Below are 20,685 nucleotides of genomic sequence, written 5' to 3' on the forward strand. Positions count from 1 at the left end.
ACGGAAGAATGAAGGGGAGGACTCGGTATAACAGGCTGCAGCACTTACTGCACAGTGTAATCATCAAGACAGCTTGGTTGGCAAGGGACAGACGAGCAGATCACAGTGCACTGGAAAAGAGAACCCAGTCCTAGACCCACACAAACATGCCTAACTGATTTTGGACAAAGGTACGAATGCAATTTGATGAAGGACAGACAGCCTTGCTGTAGCGACTAGACATCCATAGGCAAAAAAATAAACATCGATCCAAGTCTTACACCTTATACAGAAATTAACTCCACGTGGATCATGGACTTAAAAGTGAAATATAAAACTATGAAACTTTTAGAAAAATCATAGGAGAAAATCCTTGTTATCTAGGGCTACGAAGAGTTCTGAGACTTGACACCAAAAGCACAATCTGTAAAAGGAAAACTGATAAACTGGACTTCATTAAAAACTTTTGCTCTGCAAAAGACCTTGTTACAAAGATGAAAAAAAAACCCAAAACTACAGACTTGGGGAAAATATTTGAAAAACATGTATCCAACAAATAGAATATATAAAAAATCTTCAAAACTGAACAGTAAAACAAACAATCCAATTAAAAAATGGGCAAAGACATGAAGAGATATTTCACCAAAGAGGACACACAGACGGAAAATAAGCACATGGAAAGATGTCCAATGTCGTCAGCCTTTAGGAAGACGCAACTCAGAAGCACAGTGAGATATTACTACATACCTATGAGAACGGCTAAAACAACAGCTTGTGACAAACCCAGTGCTGGTAAGGATGCGGAGAAACTGGATGGCTCAGACACTGCTGGTGGGAATGCAAAACAGGCTAGCACTCTGGAAAGCGGTTTGGCAGTTTCTCAAAAACTAGACATGCAGCTACCATATACAACCCAGTGATTGCACTCCTGGGCATTCATCCCAGAGAACTGAAGACTTGTGTTCGCATAAGTGTTACTTCCTGCCACTGCTTGTGAATCCACATTTTCTCCAAATGAAAAGTTTAACTAAAAAATAGGCAGAGGCACAGAATAGGCTAATTCAATTCTTGTATACAATTAATCAATGACTGGTTTGCTGGAGAAGGCTGACTTCTCAGATGCCTGGAACAGGAAAAACAAACCTCACAACGGCAGCAAAAGCAAGTCCTGAGGCCCAGGAGTGGCCAGCTCCAATGCAGCCAACTCATTTGTTCAGTTCACCTTGCTCTCCTGCTCTTACATATTAAAATTCTAAAAAAAGGACATGGAAAATGTCTCTCAGTAGAAAATAATCATGCTGGGTGCGGTGGCGGGTGGGTACCTGTGTATTCAGAATGGGAGCTAGAAATCTCTTGTAGAGCAGAAGCCAGCGTTTTCAGCTCCTACAAATGCCAGCTCTTGGACCAAAGGTTATAAAACAAAACAAAACAGCAAATGCAAGCACTGTGCAGCATTTCAGATAGCCATTTTTCTTTCATTTCAAAAAGAACCTCTTATGACCTGAACCGTCAACACATAAGAATTAAAACTCCATCAAAAATCCCACATGGAACAAAATTCCAAGAATGGCCAAGGAAAGAAAAGCTTTATTTTATAGCAATATTCAACGATCTCTTCATTTTTCAGGATGCCTCCTAGAGCAATAAGAAGTAGCTGAAGCTGGGAGGTATGAAAAGACTGCTGAACTTGGCGTCAGAGACCTGGGGCTTCAGTTTAACTTGATTCCAGTTTCAACTCCAACTTTTCTTTCTTAATAAAACCAGATAAGCTGATTCTTAGGTTCATGTGGAAAAATAAGTAGGTTTGAATGATCAGGAAAACTCTGAACTAAAGGATAGTTAGGTGGGGTTAGCACTCCAGATTGGAAACAAAAGAACCTCTATACCCAAACCACGCACATGGACCAGATGGAGCCACAGCTTATGGGCCGACAGAAGATCAGTGTGATGGAATAAAAAGTACAGAATTAGATCAGAACTCATTCAGAAAGATAACACTTGGTAATCAAGGACATATGAATGTGCTTTCTAATGAACAGGACTGGATACTTGGTAACCACATGGAAGAAGATCAAGCTGGACCCACCAATGCCACTGAGTTACAGTGTCCTTATTTCTCCATGGGTTATCTTTTGATTCCGAATAACATGATTAAGTTGGCAACGTTTTATTTTTTTTAAACCAAGTGGTGGGTGAATTAGTTATTTGTCATATTATTCTTTATACCTTTTTGTAGATGCTCATGTTGTTAAGCAAAAGTATAAACAATATATATAAACATAATGCTCCCATCTTCTTCTGACAGTATTCCTTCTCTCCGTGGTGCAAAGTGAAGCAGCAGGCACACCTACCTTTAATGAAAAAAGATATTCTAGAAAAAAATACAAAGACCATGACTTATTTATATTAAAGATGCATCAGACCTTGAATATTCTCTATTGTGCTATCTTTAGGAGTCCACTAAAATTTTATAGATTAAAACATACTTAAGACAAGCAATGCTATGGGTTGAATTGTGTCCCCATAGCATTAACCTATGAGAACGGCTATTAACCCCACTGTGACAGTGTTGAGGGTGGGAAATCCTATTATGGTAACTGAAAGATTACCTTTAAGAGCTGATTGTACTGTGAGGACCACGCCCTAGTGAATGGATTGATCCATTCATGGAGTAATAAGGTGAAGGTTTAATGGGTGGCCATGGGCGTGGTTCTGATGGCTTTACGAGGACAGCAAGTGAGCAGGTTTGCTCTCTCTTGCTTAAGCCATCCACCATGTGACACCCTGCATTGCTGTGAAGAGTCATCACCCACCAACAAGGCCCTCACCAGATGTGCTTCCTGGACTCTGAACTTCCCAGCTTCGAAACTGTGAGCAATAGATTTCATTTCTTCATAAATTGCCCAGTTTCAGGTGTTCTGTTATAAGCAACAGAAACAAACTAATACAAATGGTAAACTTGATTAAAATTAGTAACAATTACTACAGATTACTAAATAGATTTAATCCATTTCTCCCTTGAGACAATTTTGAGAAAAGTTTTACATACCCTTTATGACTGTTATGGATTTCATTTCTAATAGCTATAAACCACAAATGTAAAAAAAGAAGGTTAAAGTGGAGATTATTCTTGTTTTTACTATAAATCAAGCAGCTTGCTGAAGGCTAGATTAATTTTGTAGCTATAGCAAAAAAATTAAATGATGATTTAATTACTTAACAAAGGTAACTGAAGTATAAACCTCTCACATCATTTGAAGGAAGACAATCTGAAATGCAACAGGTGAATTGTGCATGTTTAGAGAATACACTTAATTTCATGATTTGTATTTTGCTTTCAATATTATCTAAATAAAATAATATCACTAAAGTTTTCAAAAATATTCAATTGATAATTTTTTACAATGGAATATTTTCCTTTCTAGGAAATCATCCACACAATCTGTTAACCTTCAGAGATTTTGTAAACATTGAACAAGGTGTACACAGTCAGTGTACCTACCGTAAACAGGATTTGTGCATAACATTTAGCAAACATTTTTCTTCTAGTTCAATCAAAATGGGATAATTAAAATAAGCACAGCAATGCATAACATTCATCATATTAAGTGGAAACATTGAGGAGAAGGGGAGTCACTGAACTGGGACAAGCAGCAGAAATAAAACGTGTGGAGGTAAGACTCCAGCTCCCCACGCACAGCTGGCCCTTCCTCCCCAGCGCACTCCTCTCTGGACTGACTGCCTGCTGTTCCCACCAGACCCCGAGCTCTGTGTGCACAGCACTCAGCAGGGTGCTTGCCAGTGTGAAGACGGCGGCTGCTCCCATCTGGGATGTCCCCACTAACTGATCATGTCTAACTCACACTACCTGTACCATGTTGTCTTTCAGACCATGTTGGCTGTATCCACTCTCTCTGAAACATGTCTAAACTTAACAGGATGCTAATTTACTTCTTAAGTCCTTAGATCAAAAGCATTTGTGAATGGAATGGCTTTAAACTGGTTACTATTGAGGTGAAAGGTTTCTGTTCAGTTCAGTCATGATTAAGCAGTGCTTTCCGGACAGCTAATATTACTCTTTTTCTTGCTGGGATCACTCTCCACTGGAAGCTGATGACCACCCTGGAGTCTGCAGGATGATAGCCAGCAGCACAGGTGAGGGAGTGTTGGGTGAGAATCCCAGGCTGAGCCTGTTTCTTTCTCTAGCTCTGCAGCCTTGGCAAGGCCCTCAAGCTCTCTGAGCCTGGGCTTGATCAGAAACACATCTTAGCAGGCGAGTCTGCAGGTGGGGCGAGTAGCTGCTCATAACTTAATGCTGGCACAGTAACTGTGTGCAGCGAGTGCTCATGGGCATCAGCTATGCTCATTACTACAGCAGGATAGGGCCAATGGGACAGAGCCCCATATTCATGCTTCTGCACATCCCCAGTCAAGTGTGGCTGTTTGTGGTGAATAAGATCCCTAGCCTCACTTGACACTGCAAAAAACTGGTATTGACTGAAACACTAGACAGTGCTGACCATAGCAAACAAATATAGGCCAGTGAATCCTGCCAGGTTATTTGCAGTATAAATCCTATAAAGCAGGTCTTTAAACCCTGGCTATTTATACTCTCAGGAGAATTAAAGTAATTCTTACAGAAAGATATTTCAAAGTCATGTCTCAACTTGTTTTCTAACTGTTAACCTTCCAGGTGCACATCTACCATGGATTTTATACTTAACGGCACAGTGACCACAACAAAAAATAGAATAATAAAACACAGAGTTCAATTTGTGGAAATTAACACAAAAGGAGTAAAGACCAAATTCAGCATATTCTGCCTAGGCAGAACATTCACCATAGCCAAATGATTAGGCAGCAAATAAAATTCTATCTTGTTTATGAGAAAGACCCATGACGTTATAAGTTAAAGCCATATCCAGAAAGAATGAGAATTCTAGACACATAAAATCTAGAATATTCTGCTTATGTTTAATTAATTAACTATACATAGCATTGTGATAACTAAATAGAATTAAGCTACTGGGAGTGTTTCTAAAAACATGATCATCATAGTAAAGCAGCATTAGGGGCAACTATAAAGGAACAAAGCCTGAATTGGATAGCGTTGTAAGCGTTACAAATTTGGATGAGACATGTAAACAGACTGATGCACCAACACCGTGAACAATGAGAAAACTCAAAGCAACTCCTCTGGGGGATTTAAAACAACCAAACGAAAAGAGGCTACACATGTGTGCTCGAAAACCTCCAACTATAGCGATGGTACCTTCTCCTCCTCCACTCCAGCTGTGTTGTGTGAGTCTGTGAAAATGACGGAAGCTTTCAGAGTGAGAGTGCCTCACTGTCAGGGTTAATTTTTTCACCCTGAGTCCACTGGATAAGTGACCATGTGCTTCCCTCCCATCTAAGGAATCTTTGTCAGAAGGCAACACCTTCCAGGTGAGTGGAGGAGACTTGGTGACCTTCCTGAACGTAAGAACCAAGTTTCTTTGGTCAATCTTTCAACAGCCTACTACAATCAATAATATAAAGACAAACACCCAATTAAAAAAATCGTAGATGGATATGAGCAAAATTCACAAAAGAATAAATACAAATTGGCTTTAATAAGCTTACTTTTTAAAGTTTCCTTTCATTCTTTGGAAAGTAAACAAAGATGTCAGCTGTCAAACTGACAGAGACAGCGTTAACTCACAGGTTGGCTGAGGTACAGGGAAGGGGTCACTCTTCATGGTGAGCAAAACCCACCCAGCCTCTCTGAAGCCAGCACGTCCAGGCCTCCTGTAGGGGTTACCCTCTCAGCCTGACATGCCTTCTCCACAATGCCATCCACAAGAGGATAGCATGGAAGCAAGCTGGGTGAAAAAGGCACAGAGGGGCCCATCCGCCTCCCACTGGGCCCCCAGAATAGAGCTAGGGGCACAACCACCCCTCTGTGTGCACATGTCTCCCCCAAGGCAGAGGTCAGGCATTAACTTCTAACCCTATTTCCAGTACTAGGAATGGAAAGAAAACTTTAAGGCTCTGCTCGTTGTTTCTGTCACGGTCCTCTGTCCTTCAAGTGGATGCACAGAAACGGCATGTCTGAAAGACTTGCCTGTTCCATGCTTGCTCCACTTAACACAGTCTAATTAAGTTCCTGCTTATTTGAAAACTAGTTTATGTTCTGGAATCAGATGGAGAAAAAGACAACCATGTAAACTGTATTTTCAATATCAACACCAAGAACTGACACTGTTAAGATGTGCCCTGGATCCAATTTCCACAGTACTTCAAGTACAATTTCACAAATCTACCTGCATATACGTTAGCTTTAGAATTTCAACTGTTAACCCAGAATGCATTTGCCTATCCTTGGAGTGCACCCTCTAGCTGAGAAGAGCCCCTACCCTGGCAGCAGGGTCCTACTGGTGCTGTGAAGCCCATCAGTACAAATGCGATGAAATATACCCAAACATCTATCCCAATAGGTTCTAGAAAGTCTGGACCTTCTATCCATAACTACTGCTGTTTTGGAGGTTAGCAAAATTCCTTACTTGGGCCCTTCTGTTGGCAGACATTCCTGGAGAATGATGTCTTACATTCTCATCAGAGACTAGGGAATATCCCTCCCCCTATACACAGCACAGCTGCACAAATCACATAAATCCACCCTCTTCATCCATCCAATGGTGTATTAGTCAGGGTTTTTCAGAGAGACAGAATCAACAGGATATGTTATAATTATATGAGAGGGATTTATTAGGGGAATTAGCTCACGTGGCTATGAAGAAAAGTCCCACGATAGGCCGTCTATTAACTGGATGCTGGTAGCGTGGCTCAGTCCAAGGCCTCAAAAACCAGGGAAGCTAATGGTGTCCTTGGTGTAAGTTCTCGAACCCAAAAGCTGAAGAGTCTTGAGCTCTGATGTCCACAGACAGGAGAGAAGAGTGTATCCCAGCTCCAGCAGACTGAGAGAGAGCTTCACCTCTTTCTTCTGTCTTTTGTTCTCTCTGGACCCCCAGCAGATTGGATTCTTCCCACCCACACTGAGGGTGGGTCTTTCACACCCAGATCACTCAGACTCTCATACTAATCTGTGCTGGAAACACCTGAAAAGATTGCTTTACCAGGTTTCTCAGCATTCCTTCATCTAACCAAGTTGACATCTAGAATTAACCTTCACAAATGGGATTTCAGGTAGCTCATTCCAGAGCAAACTTCAAGCTTGGGGTTGTTCCCTTGCCATTGCCATCCTGTTACCTGCACCTGTCTTGTGCATGCCTGAATCCCTGACACCAGCATGAAGAAGGTTCTAACAGGTATTTGTTGGATGGATAGATGGATGGATGGATGGATGGGTTGATGGGTGGATGGATGATAGATTAATGAATATTGAATGGATGGATAGGTGGGTGGATAATATATAGATGGGTAGACAGATGAGTGCTGAATAGATGGATGGATGGGTGGATAAATGGATGGTAAGATGGATGATTGATGAACAGATGGATGGGTGGATGTGTGGATGGATGGATGGATGAGTGAATGGGTGAATGCATGGATAAACACCATCCCATTCTATACCTCCAGCTGTCATCATGCTCTGCAACTCACAAAAAGGTGCTCTGTTTGCAAGGAGAGTCATGGCTAAAGCCAGGGAAGGAGGCTGGCAGGACAGCCACCAGCTCCCTCAGGCACTGCCTGGGTCATCTCTGGCCAGCTGGATCTGCTCACTGTGTGAAGGGTGGACAGAGCCGAGTCCCCCAGCAGTACTCAAAGGGAGCATATCTCTACCGGTCTGTATCTCTCTTCTGCAAATATTCCCACACCCTGTTCACTTCCCCATCCTGGAAATGTGGGGACCCAGCCTCAGTCTAAAGCATAGTTCCTGCCCAGATGTCAGTGGCTTCATTTGTGTGCAGAATAACTGGGCACAGACAAGGCTGTTGTCACATGTGGGACAAACAAAATACCTCATAAGAAAGCCCTTACTCTGGAAATACAGGACCCATTCACGTGACATGTGGGGGGTGGGGCAAGGTGAAGACTGGTCAGGGTGCAGGGATGCCCCATGGGCAGGGTCTGCTGCTCCCTAGCATCAGGCCTATGGCGTCTGGGCTCCTGCAGGCTTTAGGCCAGCAGCATCTTCCAGGGTAGCAGTGTCTGCTTGACAAAGATCCTGGTCAGTACTTAAATTGCACGTTATTCTTCCTCAGCCTTATGTTTCTGATAATTAGGCTGATGCACCTGAGTCTCACACAGTCTATAACCCATCACTCGCCCAGTGGAAGGGAGTGGCTGCAGGGCACCCCGGAGTGACAAGGGTCACGGGAACTGCGCTGCGACTGGAGCAGCTGAGGCAAGGAGCTTGCTGCTGCACTGTTTACAGTGAAGAGTAACTTAAAAAGCATACATCATGCCAGTCTTAGGAAAAACACAACTCAATACACATGATTTGCAGCACCTTAAAATTGTACAATAAAAAACATTACACTTCACATCTTATAAAAACTTCGCCAATTTGGTATCAACAGGATGGCTGGTCTTAACAATACCCATCACTTTTAAAGGCATTTTCATTAATTTCAAAGACAGTGCATATCATGAAATGTCGAGAGCAGGCACTAACATACAGCATTATGCTGTTTAATACACTCAAAATGAGCTGACTCACATAAGAATGACAGAACACCGGCCATTCAGTGCGTGGGCTCAATTTTACATCTGTTAACACTCAATTTCTTAAGACGTTGGTCTGAAAAGGCAACATATTTGAGCATGGTTTTCCCACTGTAGAACAGGATTCTGGAGAGTATGAAAAGGATGTTCTGAGCTTGAATTATGGTAAGTTCCAAAAGAATGATGATGGAATTACTCTTGTATTTCTCAGTATTTTTTCTAATTTACATGTTTAGCGATGAGGATCCATGGAAAAGCAGCGGCAGTTCTGAACTTAGGGAGATTAATCACAATTCTCTGCAGTGTTGGCCTCTGCCTTTGTTCTACTTTTCTGTTTGTCTCAGGACATCTTGCCTTTTAAAACTGAACTGAGGAAGCAAAAACAGGCCAACACTGTCACCTCCACAGGTGAGAGTGGAGTGACTCAGGCTGGCTGCCAGCCATGACAGCAGCAGGAGGTGCCCGCAGCACCAGCCTGCCCTGCCTCCTGATCACACACACCTCCGCAGGCACGGCACCCACATTACTCAGGGACCGCAGCATCCCCACCCCCAACACAGACTTCCATGAGGTACTCTCTAGTCTTTATTTATCAAGATGCTATGATCATGAGTTGCTGACTTCGAGATTAATTTCCTCCTCTTCTTTTTAGGAAGCAACACTAAAAATTGTGGCTAATTCTATTTCCTGAAGAGAAAACCATCTCTTGCCACAGAATACCCCAAAGATCATATGGTGGTGAAAGGTTACGTTCTAGTCCTATCAATACTGAGGCAACACGCAAAAAAAATAAAGGCACAGGCACTAAATCATGACTGTTTGTCTGGCTACTCTTGTAGCTAGAAGCTGCTTTCACTAAGACACTTTCTAGTAATCATTTCAAATTATGCAAAGAAAACAAATTGTCAACAGCTTTTAAAGCAATAATTCATCTTCAAAAGCCAGTAGTTTGTGATTTTTATAGTCATGGACAACTTTGGAATCTGGTTTTAAAAAGTATAGAGAAATTTTAAGGTCCTAAAACATTAAGTTGAATTAAAAACTTAAATTAACCTGGAGTCTTGAACGTGAGGAATTTGCTCTGTCTTCTTTCAAAAGGAAAATACTTTCACAATGGTGGCTTCAGTCTTGCTTTCAACAGCATTAAGAACAGTTTTCGTGGAGAAAAGTCATTAATACGGGGCAGCTGTAAAGAATAAATCATGTAAAGCATCTATCTCTAGATGAAAACATCTTAATGCTCAAAGCTATGAACTTCCAAGATTTTGCAAATATCTTTCCAAAGATATACTTCAGACTCTGACACAAAAATGGTTTCTACATGTTTACTGACCTGCTTTTAAATCTCCCTTTTTAAGTTGGCCCCTACCTACCTAAAATTCTATAAAATTCCAACAGAAAAAAGGAAAGCACTTTAAAAGGGAAGGTAGGAAGTAACCGGCACCGACAGGATTAACCCACATGGAAACGCGTCTGCGATGCTGCACACTCGAGGACAAAGACTGAGTGAGTTACCTCTCCTCTCAGAGCGCTTCTTGCGCCTCCTTTTGCACCGACGCCCCATGATGTGGAGGAAGGCCCCCAGAGTCAAAGTTCCAGGCATGAGCGATGCCATGCACTCTGCGCCCCAGCTGCTGTGCATCCCTCAGCCGATCGGGAGCAACACAGCGAGGCAGCTCTGTGAGCCGACAGCGCCACACAGCCAGCCCTGCCGCTCCTCCTCTGCCTCAAGCTCATTCATCAAACTGCAGAATTAGGCAGAACTGGGTTGAATGGGCCCCAGCGCCACTGCGACTTCCTAGCACACCACCCAGAAAGTGACATGTGACAGTTAACCCTCGGTGCAGCCACAGACAAAGCACCACAGAAGTGCCGAAGCCTGCGACTCTTCCCAGGGAAACAGAACTCTCCCAAGGCAAACACCTCAAAGTCCTATTTGAATAGGAACCCTAAAACAAGGAAATGGAAGTATTAACAAGAGCACGTTCAGAAAATAAAACTTCCAGACAACATGATGTAGAGGTTCAACTAACACAGTCTCCAGGGACGAAACACTTCCATACACAGTGCTCATGAGAGTGCGGACATCATGAGTGCAGCCCCTGAGACAGGAAACCACACACCACTTCCAGACGACACCCGTCCCCATTCTCCTGTGTGTCTTGTTCATCACAGCAGCGCAGGATGTGGCTGACACCTTCGCTGAAGGATGAGCACCCCAGGGTGTGGTGGATGCTGGACCTTTTATGTTCTCCACCGTGTGCAGCAGATGGACAAGCACAGCCAGCCCACGACTAGCACAGTGCCACGACCAGCCAGGGCAAGCAGGGCACACAGCCACACATGCACATCACAGGGTGCACGGTGCCACTGTCAAGCGGCACCCCACACTCAGTGCTGGCACAGCACAGCCCGCAGCCCTACCTCGTCTTGTGGAGATGACACTGCCAGGCCCCAGGGAGAGGCTCTCCCATCTCAGGCCTGTGTCATTGGAACAGAAGGCAATGCATCCAAAAGCCCCTAAGACTGGCTGCCTCAGGAGGGGTCTCATTATGAGGCGATGTGAGCAGAAGCAGCACATAGGTAAAAGAAAAGACAAATTATTGAACTAGTCAAATTCTTTCAACACGATACAATCGCCATCTTGTGTACAAAGTACCTTTTCCCAGCAATGTCCAGAATCCATTCTCCAATTTATTATTCCAAAGGTACACACAAATTAGGGGAGTGTTCAGGACAACACGCATGGCACCTGAGGAATATTTTTGCTCTATTAAGTGATTCTTATTACTCTTAAAGTGTGTGTAAGCCATGATACACTCTACACTGGCAACCAGATGAACAATGGATGCCAGAATGACCAATAGTCTTATTTTTAATAAAATTACTAATATGATTTAACTAAATTTTTGAAGTGTTAAATTCAGCTTTATTTAAATAATTTTTATTTAAACATTTGATATTAACTGTAATTCATATTTTATAACTTTTAATAGATAATTTTGAAGGAATAATTTTCTGAAAACAAAAAATTATTGCAATGTTTTGCTTTGTTATTTACTTAACTTCATATTTTGATAGAAATATACTCAAATTTTCTATACTTTACATTCAACCACATATGTTCATTTTTAATCCTTTAGGCCAGTGGCTGGCAACTTTTTCTATAAAGGGTCAAGTAATAAGTATTTTAGACTTCACGGCTATATGTCTCTGTTGTATTTTTTGTTTTGTTTTTCTTTATTTTTTAACAACTCTTTAAAAACGTAAAAACTGTATAAAAACAGGCTGCAAGCCAAAGTTTGCCAACCCCTGCTTTGGATTATTACTGAATATTATCTGAAAATTTTTAATATAAAACAATTAGCAATTTTACTGAAATGGAAACAAAATAATAAATGTTATGGAATAAATATGCACTACTTTATAAATTATGTCTTTATTCTCTTACACATTCAAACATGAGTAGCCTTTCAACACCCAGATATGCACAATAACAACTGAATTCAGCTGTCTGATACTTTGCCAACTTTCAGTCATATAAAAACCATAGACTTACACATATTTTTCCATCTTGAATGTGTACATGTCAAGGGAGGAGGATAGAACATATTGTATTAACAGCGTGTTGGCATGATTTAAATCTTTTAGATATTTGGACACAACGTGGACCCCCACCCCTGCAATGTCAGGGTTGGCCAGGTGCCAGACGTGGCAGGGGCAGCCCTGGCGATGCCCCATACGGCTGCTCATGAGGAAGACCCACAGCAGCAGCTCATCAACACTCTTGGAACAGCACTGATTTACTCTTGCTCCATGTTTCCGACACAGGGGACAAGCTGGTGTCAGGAAGTGCATGTAAGAAGAGGGAAGGCGAGAGAGGATCCACCACAGGAGCAAAGGCTGAAGACAGGGAACAGGGACCACATGGGGAGCCAGCGGGGGCAACACTGAATGGCACACCTGGGAAGCTGCTGGGAGGTCCATGCTGCTGGACGCAGAAGCCAGCGTGTCTGGGACAGCACACAGGGCCAGACCTCGAAGGCCTTTCATGCCCAGGCAATGCCTTTGCACTCTTTCCTGAAAGCTGTGGAGTGCTGGTAGATTTGCCTCCGGCAGCAGTAAGGAAGTGGACCAAATTGTGCAGGGAGCAGATAGGAAGACAGGAGACAGGGAGCAGGTGACAGTCACAGGTCAGCCAGAGATGGAAAAGGCCTACAGGCTCCCACAGTGGCATGGGTAGAGAGAGGTGGGGAGAGGTGGACTGGGCACAGGAGAGAGAAATGGCATCCCCGAGACGGAGAGGACATGAGAGCAAAGCTCAGCTTCTGACAAGTGTGTTGGCAATGCTCAGCAAGCAGCTGGAAGTATAGGGTGGGAACTCAGCTTCTGCTCCTTTGACCTGTTACAGAACTCGGAGTCAGCCATGACTTCTCGCAGCGCTGACTCTTCACAAGCCGTGGGCTGGACGGCTGCTGTGGGCTGGACGGCTGCTGTGGGCTGGATGGCGGGGATGGCTGCGTCTTACTGGCTTCCAAGATGCAGGCCAGTCGCTCTGTAACATCGTTTCTCTCTCCATCAGGTCCTGTGCAAACCTTCCCAGTATGCTTGAAGGACACTACTGTAAGGGGAGCCAGGCTCTGGAGCCCACCTGCCATTGGGTGGAGTCCCAATTCCCACGGCCACTTCCCGCCTTCTCAGAGCCACTTATCTGCATCACGGGGCTGCAGCAGGGAGTGCATGAATCAGCACGTGAGGGCATTTAGAGCCATACCTGACACCAGTGAGGAATCAGTCAATGGCAGCTATTATCCACCTAAATTCCTTTTCCAGCTCAACGAGGCTGTCACAGCCCTGGGGACATAGGAATCAGCGGGCAGCTCCCTTAGGCACAAACAAGTGAAAACCATGGAGGAAGTGGGGCTGAGAGAAAAGCTGCCCCAAAGGCTGTTCCCACGTCTGGGACGGATCCCTTTGGGAGGAAGGCTCCTTTCTCACAGATTGTTAAGCTTGTGACGGGATGGGGTGTGTGTGTGGGGTCGGGGATAGGGTATTAACTTTTCTTTTCCTTTTGTAGATGGATCAGGAAGAATTGTTTTAAATTTTTTAATAATTTTTGACAGTGACACCCAGAGGCCTCTGGTGCGAGTCCAGGAGGGCTATACATGTAGGACAGACCCAGCCCCTCCCTCAGTGAGAAAGAAGGGGCAGGGCAGAGCAAGAGCCGTTGCTGAGGCTCATCAGGGAGACCCCAGAGGAAGCACTGTGGGGGGCCAGCAGGTTCAGACTACAGTCTCATCCCTGCCCCCTATGGTTACCATGGTGACCATATGGGACCGATGCCAGGGGGCTGCAGAATATGCTGAGCAATGTCGAGGCACGGGGCACAGCCCACAGCCCTGGGGCCAGGAGGGCTGGGGAAGCCCCCTCCTTTGCCGCTGCTGGGTTTGTACTGCACCCCAGAAGACCTGGCCCGAGATAGATAAGATGACCCATTTTGGCAAAACAGGTATTTGGAAAACATCAAATCTCCCTTTACTCTCTCCAGTTTAAGGTAGCATGCTTTATAATTTCATATTACAAGTCGCCTTGGACAAAATCCTTACCAATGGCATGCATCTGTGCTTAGTTCCCTGCTGGGAGTTCAGAATCTACTGTCAAGTTCGGGTCTCCAACACAGGAATTCAAAAGAAACCCACAAGAATGAGAACCAAGAAACCACAAAGACTATTCAAAAGGAAACCATTAATGTTCTTCAATTATTTTAAGTTGGAAACAAGAAAATCTCTCTGGACCTATTTTATAATACAAAGTCACTTACTGTATTTAAAACTGTGTGAGGGGTTTCTGCAGGTTTCTTTATTAATTATTCCCTTGCCACATGTCACACAAGTGAGCTACACAGCCATGAAAAATGACCACATGCTGTGACTGACCAGGTTTGAGAAGCTGAGGACTAGCCAGAAGCTCAGAAAAACCAGAGCTTGTAAACTGACCTGGCTGAGAAGACCTGCACCAGGTGCTGTCTCATCCCCTCCGAGGAGGTGCCGGTGAAGGCTGGAGCACATGGCTGTGGGGACTAGCTGCACTGGAGTCTCAAGGCAAGACCCTAGGGTCTCCTAATAGGGATGGAACCAAGGAAGAAAGAATTTGAGAGGTGGAGCTGTAACTTTTTGATCTCTCTTATCCAGGAAAAAGCGCTGAAGACTGTCATCAGACCAGATCAAACCAATCACAGGCAGTAAAAAAAAAAAAAAGGACAGATGGTAAGAAGCTGTCTGGATTCTGGATTCTTTATGACAAAATTATTCTGGGGGAAATAAAGTACTTAAAGAAGTCAGGTAAAATCAAGGATGTCCCTGGTTGATGGACACACTCAGATTTTTTAAAAGTAAATATAATTTCTTTGTGTTAGGGTTTTCATTTAGGTTTGGCCCCTCTGGGAAGCTGAACTCAACAGTAGCCTTCCATCTCTCTAGTTTACCTCCACTCCCACCACATCTCCACAAAGAGGCTAGGCCACTCCCAGGGAAGCTGGCTGCACTCTGTGCCCCACTGGCTCCAGCAGGACAGAGCCCCGGATGAGGCCAGGACCAGCAGAAACCAAGTTGCCCTGGCTACTTCCTATCCCAACTTTCCCAACTGATATAACTGCTAACTGCCCCTTTTTTTGAAATGAGAAAAGTATAATTTGCCCATCTCCATCGTAACCCTTGCCTAAGAAAGACAAGAGTTTTACATCAAGCCATGTCACAATTCATAAAAAGTATACTCATAGAAGAAACACTGCAAGTATACATATACTTCCATAGCCTAAAATCTCAGTAGTATGAGTAGGATAAATCTGAAACCGTAAACCTGATAGGAGTGATGGCAAAGGCTGGCGTTATGTAAAGACTGCCACCAGCTCCTTGTTGGCGCATGCCACTCCAGCAAGCATGCAGACTACGGCATAACTGACAAAAGTCAACTCCGGTGTGATTTTTCACGATCTATCAATCTATCAAATACGATACTACTTTAAGTGAAAATACACTAAAACCACAATCGCAATAGATATGCTGCCATTCAAAACTACTTTCTGGATTACAGTCAACATTGTGAAAGCTGCAACTGCAAATCTGTTGAGACCCTTGTGGGCATCCTCCCGATATCCGTGTGCCCGTCTTGGGTTCTGTGTGCCCTCTTGTCAATGAAAGCGGTTGCTCTGTGTTTTCTTAGATACTGTATTTGTCTATTTGGCATCATTCTTCACAGGACCAATCACATTGACTCTATTTCCTTATTGCTGATGCTCTGGCATTTGGGGGCCTTATAGACCCAGGGAGAGACTGGCCCTCCTGGGGCTAGCAGATTCTCAGGGCTAGCACAAGGCTCAGCCTGGAGCAGGCCTTTCATGCGCAAACCCACCAGTCCCAAGTATAGGTGGCCCCAGCCACTTCCTTTATCCGATTGTTACAAACCAAGCCAAAATGCCCCCTGCCCAAGCCATCCCAGGGCCAGGTACTAGGCAACGCGAGATCTCCCCTATAGTCCAGAGCCCATGGAATTATTCAGATGAGCCAGTCCTCCTGTTGCCCTGCCCCCTCGGTCCCTTCTGCTCATGACCGACACTGGAGCTCCCTGTGGTCCTGTATGGCATGGCATACCCCCAACCCTGGAAAATGGGAGTAACAAAAATCTCCTTGCCATGGCACTGGCCTCTCTGCATCATCACTTGGTCACCTCCATGCATTACAATCCCATGGCACAAAGGAGCCAGCAGAACAGGTCTCCAGACTTCTTGGTTTAACCACATCAAGTCTATGTAGGTTCCTTGTAACTGCGAGTCTACAAAACATGAAGACATGCCGTCACACTGTAACCCTGTCTGATGTCTGATCCATGTTCATAAAAAAAGCTGGATAAACACGGCGGTGATATGTACCTGCCTTCATCTTGTAGAGGGACCGTTTGCTTTTTCCTTACCAGATGACACAGCCCAACGCACAGCAAACCTTCCCAGCACTGTAAATGCCACATTTTCTTGCTTTCTTGAGAGGCAGAGCAATCTAGACTCTCCCAGCAAGACAAGGCAAATGGTGCCCTAATTGTGGTAAATCTGTGTGCCATCAACTGGAGAGGAGACTTAATGGGGTATTGGCTCTTTTATTGCCCCTTAATTACTGTAGAGTCATTCCACATAAAGTTGCCAGAGTTGAAGCAGTGTCCTGACTCTGTATCTAACATTTTCTTCTTGCTTCTACTTCCCATTTCTTCTTTCAACTTTTAGGATTATTTAAGAGAAACATAAAAATAGAATGCTTGATTCATGAGAATCAAGAAATTCAAAGCAGAATGGTAATGACTTACTGTATCAGATGTGGTTTCTATAACAATTAAACTGAAAGTCTACAATTTAAAAAAAACACTTTAAAGCTCTTCTTTTTCAACTTTTAAAAAAGTACAACAATTTCTGACTTCAGCTACCATGTCTTTGCAAGTTAATAACGATTTAATTCTAGGAGAATGTCATAAATAGCCATACACCATTTAGCATCTGATATTCCTAGTATCTAATTAATTTTATTTTTATCTATGTCCTCAGAGTAACAACTCTAAAGTTTAATATCCCTAAAATATTAATTTAGGTTAAAATTCTTAGATTATTTCTCTACTCTTACAAGAAGAAAAAAAAAGGAGTTTATTAGAATTCTAAGCTCTAAATGAGCCAGTTATTCATTGATTATTTACATAAAATCAACAAATGGGAAACTATAACATTACTTAATATAATATTAAAGTGCCTCAGAAATGTTTGTTAATAAGAAAAATAGCAAATATTCATTCATTCATCCAACTAATACTTATAGAGCACCTAATATGCGCCAGGACCGTCCTAAGTGCCTGAGACACACCAGTGGACAAAGAGAAGTTAACATCTCCTTCCACAGACTGTGTGTCCTAACGAGGAGAAGAAATACAACCAGCAATGAGTGTCATAAACAAGCAAACAGTGCAACCGAGGATGATGGTGGCTGTGATCCCAGGAAGATGGTTGGGCATGGGATGGCAGCGGCAGCTCTGGCGCCACCCAGTAGCAGCCAGGCGGCTGAGTGACTGCAGTGCAGTGAACAGGAGAGAGCGGGCAGAGATGAGGACCAGGAGATCCTGGAGGATCAGCACAGTGAGCCACTGTGAGGACATGGTGGTCCCTAAGCGGAGGGGCACCATGGCAGGGTTCTGATCAGAAGTTTCAATCCAGTTCTGACCTAGTTTTGAAAAGGAACACTGGCCACTAGCAAAGAACAGCTATGAAGGGGCAAGGGCTGAATCAGGAGACAGGAAAGACCTGCACAAACACACCCAGGGGCTGAGCGTGGGGGAAGGCAGCCTCAGTGCACTCTGAAGATGCAGCCCACAGGCTTGAGACGGTATGGACATGGGACTGAAGCTGGAAGGAAGGAGCTGCTGAGATGGGAAGACAGTAGTGGGGGTGAGGGAATCGGGAGCTCAGTTTGAAGTCTGAGGTTGCAGACATCTGTACATCCCCAAAAGAAGACACTGGCTGAACTTGGAGTCTGAGTCTGGAGAGCAGGAGGAAGGTCTGGGCTGGAGACACAGGTGTGGGACACACCTGAAGAGGTGAGACTGGGTGAGACCTCCGAGTAATAAGCACAGATAGAACCTGGAAGCAGGCCACTGCTGGGAAGCTGGAAGAGGGGAAGGAGCAGTGAGCTCTGAGGGAGCAGCCCCCAAGGCGCAGTGCACACCACGAGTGTATCAAGTGACCACTGCCCTGTCAGCCACTACACATACATTAGTTCACTCAAACTTCACCAGTTCTCAGTAAAGGAGACTCCGAAATGACTGTACGAGGGGAGCCTGGACACAGCCACCGTTTGTTCCACAGCCAGCAGGGATGCCAACCAAGCTTCTGTCTGTGTGAGTAGAGCTGTGCAGTCTACAACCTGCACAGCTGGACAGCATGGCCATGGTTAAGGCAGAGCAGTAACCAGTATCGAGTCCAGAGCTGGTCCCTTGGTCAAAGCCCCACTCCACCTCCTACTAGCCAGAGGCCTTGGGCAAGTTCTCACACTCTTAGTTCTTCATATCCTCATCTGTAAAACACAGATGATGATGCAAGTACCTGGGTTTGCTGAGAGGACCAAGTGAGGACGGTGCACATGACACAGCAGGTGCCCCAAGCTTCAGCTGTCCTTACAGCATGAGTGCTAAAGCGTTTTCAGGAGGAGTGCCCTGACAGGGCTCTGTCCCTTGGCCAGTGTGTGGCCCTGGGCAAGCTACAGAGCCTGATCCACTCTCAGGCTCCTCTTTATAAACTGGGACCCAAGCTCTTTGCCCCCCTACTATGCTTCCCAATTAAAGCAAAAACATGAATACTAAAGTTTGCTTTTTTAGTATATTAAGATTCCTTATATAATGTTAAGTCAAAATAATTTATACATATTTCTTTAACACATTTCTATTTTCTATAATAAAACGGTTTCAAACAGATCAGACTAAGTATAATTTCCAGTCTACTTGCAACATTCCTCCACTTGTTCAAGATAATGAATTCAATTAAGTCTTTTTCATTTCTTTTAAGGTGACTTTACCAAGGAATTTTGGGTTAAAAATCAAAGTTGACATTTATCAAATGAGTTATAGCAGGTTTCGGATGTGAAGGACAAAAAAGAAAAAAAGAAAGCAGCCAAAAAAAAAAAGGGGGTGGGGTGAGGTAGTTGAATTAAGAGCCCTAGCTTTATGAGAGAGGCTAAAGCAAGGAAGCAACCACAGACAGTGGACCACAGTGGCTAAGGTGTCCCATAGGTAGCTGATGTGGCCCACAGTGGCTAAGGTGGTCCACAGTTAGCTAAGGTGGTCCACAGTGGCCAAGGTGGCCCATGGATGGCGAAGGCAGCCCATGGGTAGCTAAGGCTAGGCACAATGCTGGCAGCAGCAGGTGAACTCAAACCTAGGAGGCCTAGGGTTATGCACAGAGAGCTCCAATTCTCAGTTACAGACTGAATGAAAATTTTAGAGAAATATTTGTATCAGGCCTGAACATAAATTTGAAACTAAACTATTGATAGCCACTGTTTAAGCAGGTATGTCTCTAAAGACTAGTATTTAGGCAGCCTTTAAAAACAATGCTTACTATGACTGACTATTAAAAACAAAACAGAATACAAATTTCTTGAAATATAATCTAAAACTGGTTGGTCCTTCAAAGAAGACAGAGAAATTTTGTTTAGTCTATAGTAAAAAAAAACCCTATGGCCAAGTTAATCTATTTATAAATGATTCCAGACATTTTTTTTTTTAATTGGATATGTGTAGATTAAAGAAACTACAGAAACACACGTGTATAAGAAATATACAAAAGGGACCAAAATACTCAGGTCAGACTGAAGAACACAAAGAAGACTAAATGAAAAAGAAAAACATTAAAAGGAATACGAAGTCGGACAGCCCGGCCCCATACATTGGAGAGCCAAAGGCACACAAGTCATGGTTCTAAACACAACAACTGACAGGGAAAATACTCAAAGTCACAACAGAAGGGACTCCCAGAAATAAATACCCAGATCTGCCACTGAAGGGACACTCCCGTTCCTAGAAAAGATGATCAAAAGCACTGAGAACTCACACTTTTTACAGCAATGGTACAGCGGTCCCCCTTCATCCACGGTTTTGCTTTCTGCAGTTTCAGTTACCCATGGTCAACTGTGGTCTGAAAACATTAAATGGAAAATTCCAGAAATAAACAATTCCTAAGATTTAAATTGCATGCTGTTCTGAGCAGCATGACAAAACCTCGCACTGTCCTGCTGTCCCGCCCGGGATGTGAATCCCTGTGTCCAGCGCATCCACCCTGAAGATGTCATGAGCCCTTTACCACCTGGTAACCGTCTCGGGTATCAGATTGACTGTTGCGGGATCATGGTGCCTGTGTTCAAGTCACCCTTACTTTACTTCATAATGGCCCCCAAGCTCAAGCAGAGCGATCCTAGTGACTCAGACATGCCAAAGAAAAGCCATAAAGGGCTTAAGTGA

General features: G+C 43.9%; 1 protein-coding gene across 1 annotated transcript in view; it reads right to left on the reverse strand.

The window, feature by feature from the left end:
* Positions 1–20,322, reverse strand: part of ADARB1 (adenosine deaminase RNA specific B1) — a 68,170-nt gene extending 47,848 nt beyond the window's left edge. The window contains exon 1 of the mRNA XM_063093549.1: positions 20,279–20,322. The gene's annotated coding sequence lies outside the window, so the exon portion shown is untranslated. The remainder of the gene's footprint in view (positions 1–20,278) is intronic.
* Between the last annotated feature and the right edge of the window lie 363 nt (positions 20,323–20,685).

The sequence above is a fragment of the Cynocephalus volans genome, chromosome 1 (genome assembly GCF_027409185.1).
Source record: "Cynocephalus volans isolate mCynVol1 chromosome 1, mCynVol1.pri, whole genome shotgun sequence".
NCBI lineage: Eukaryota > Metazoa > Chordata > Mammalia > Dermoptera > Cynocephalidae > Cynocephalus > Cynocephalus volans.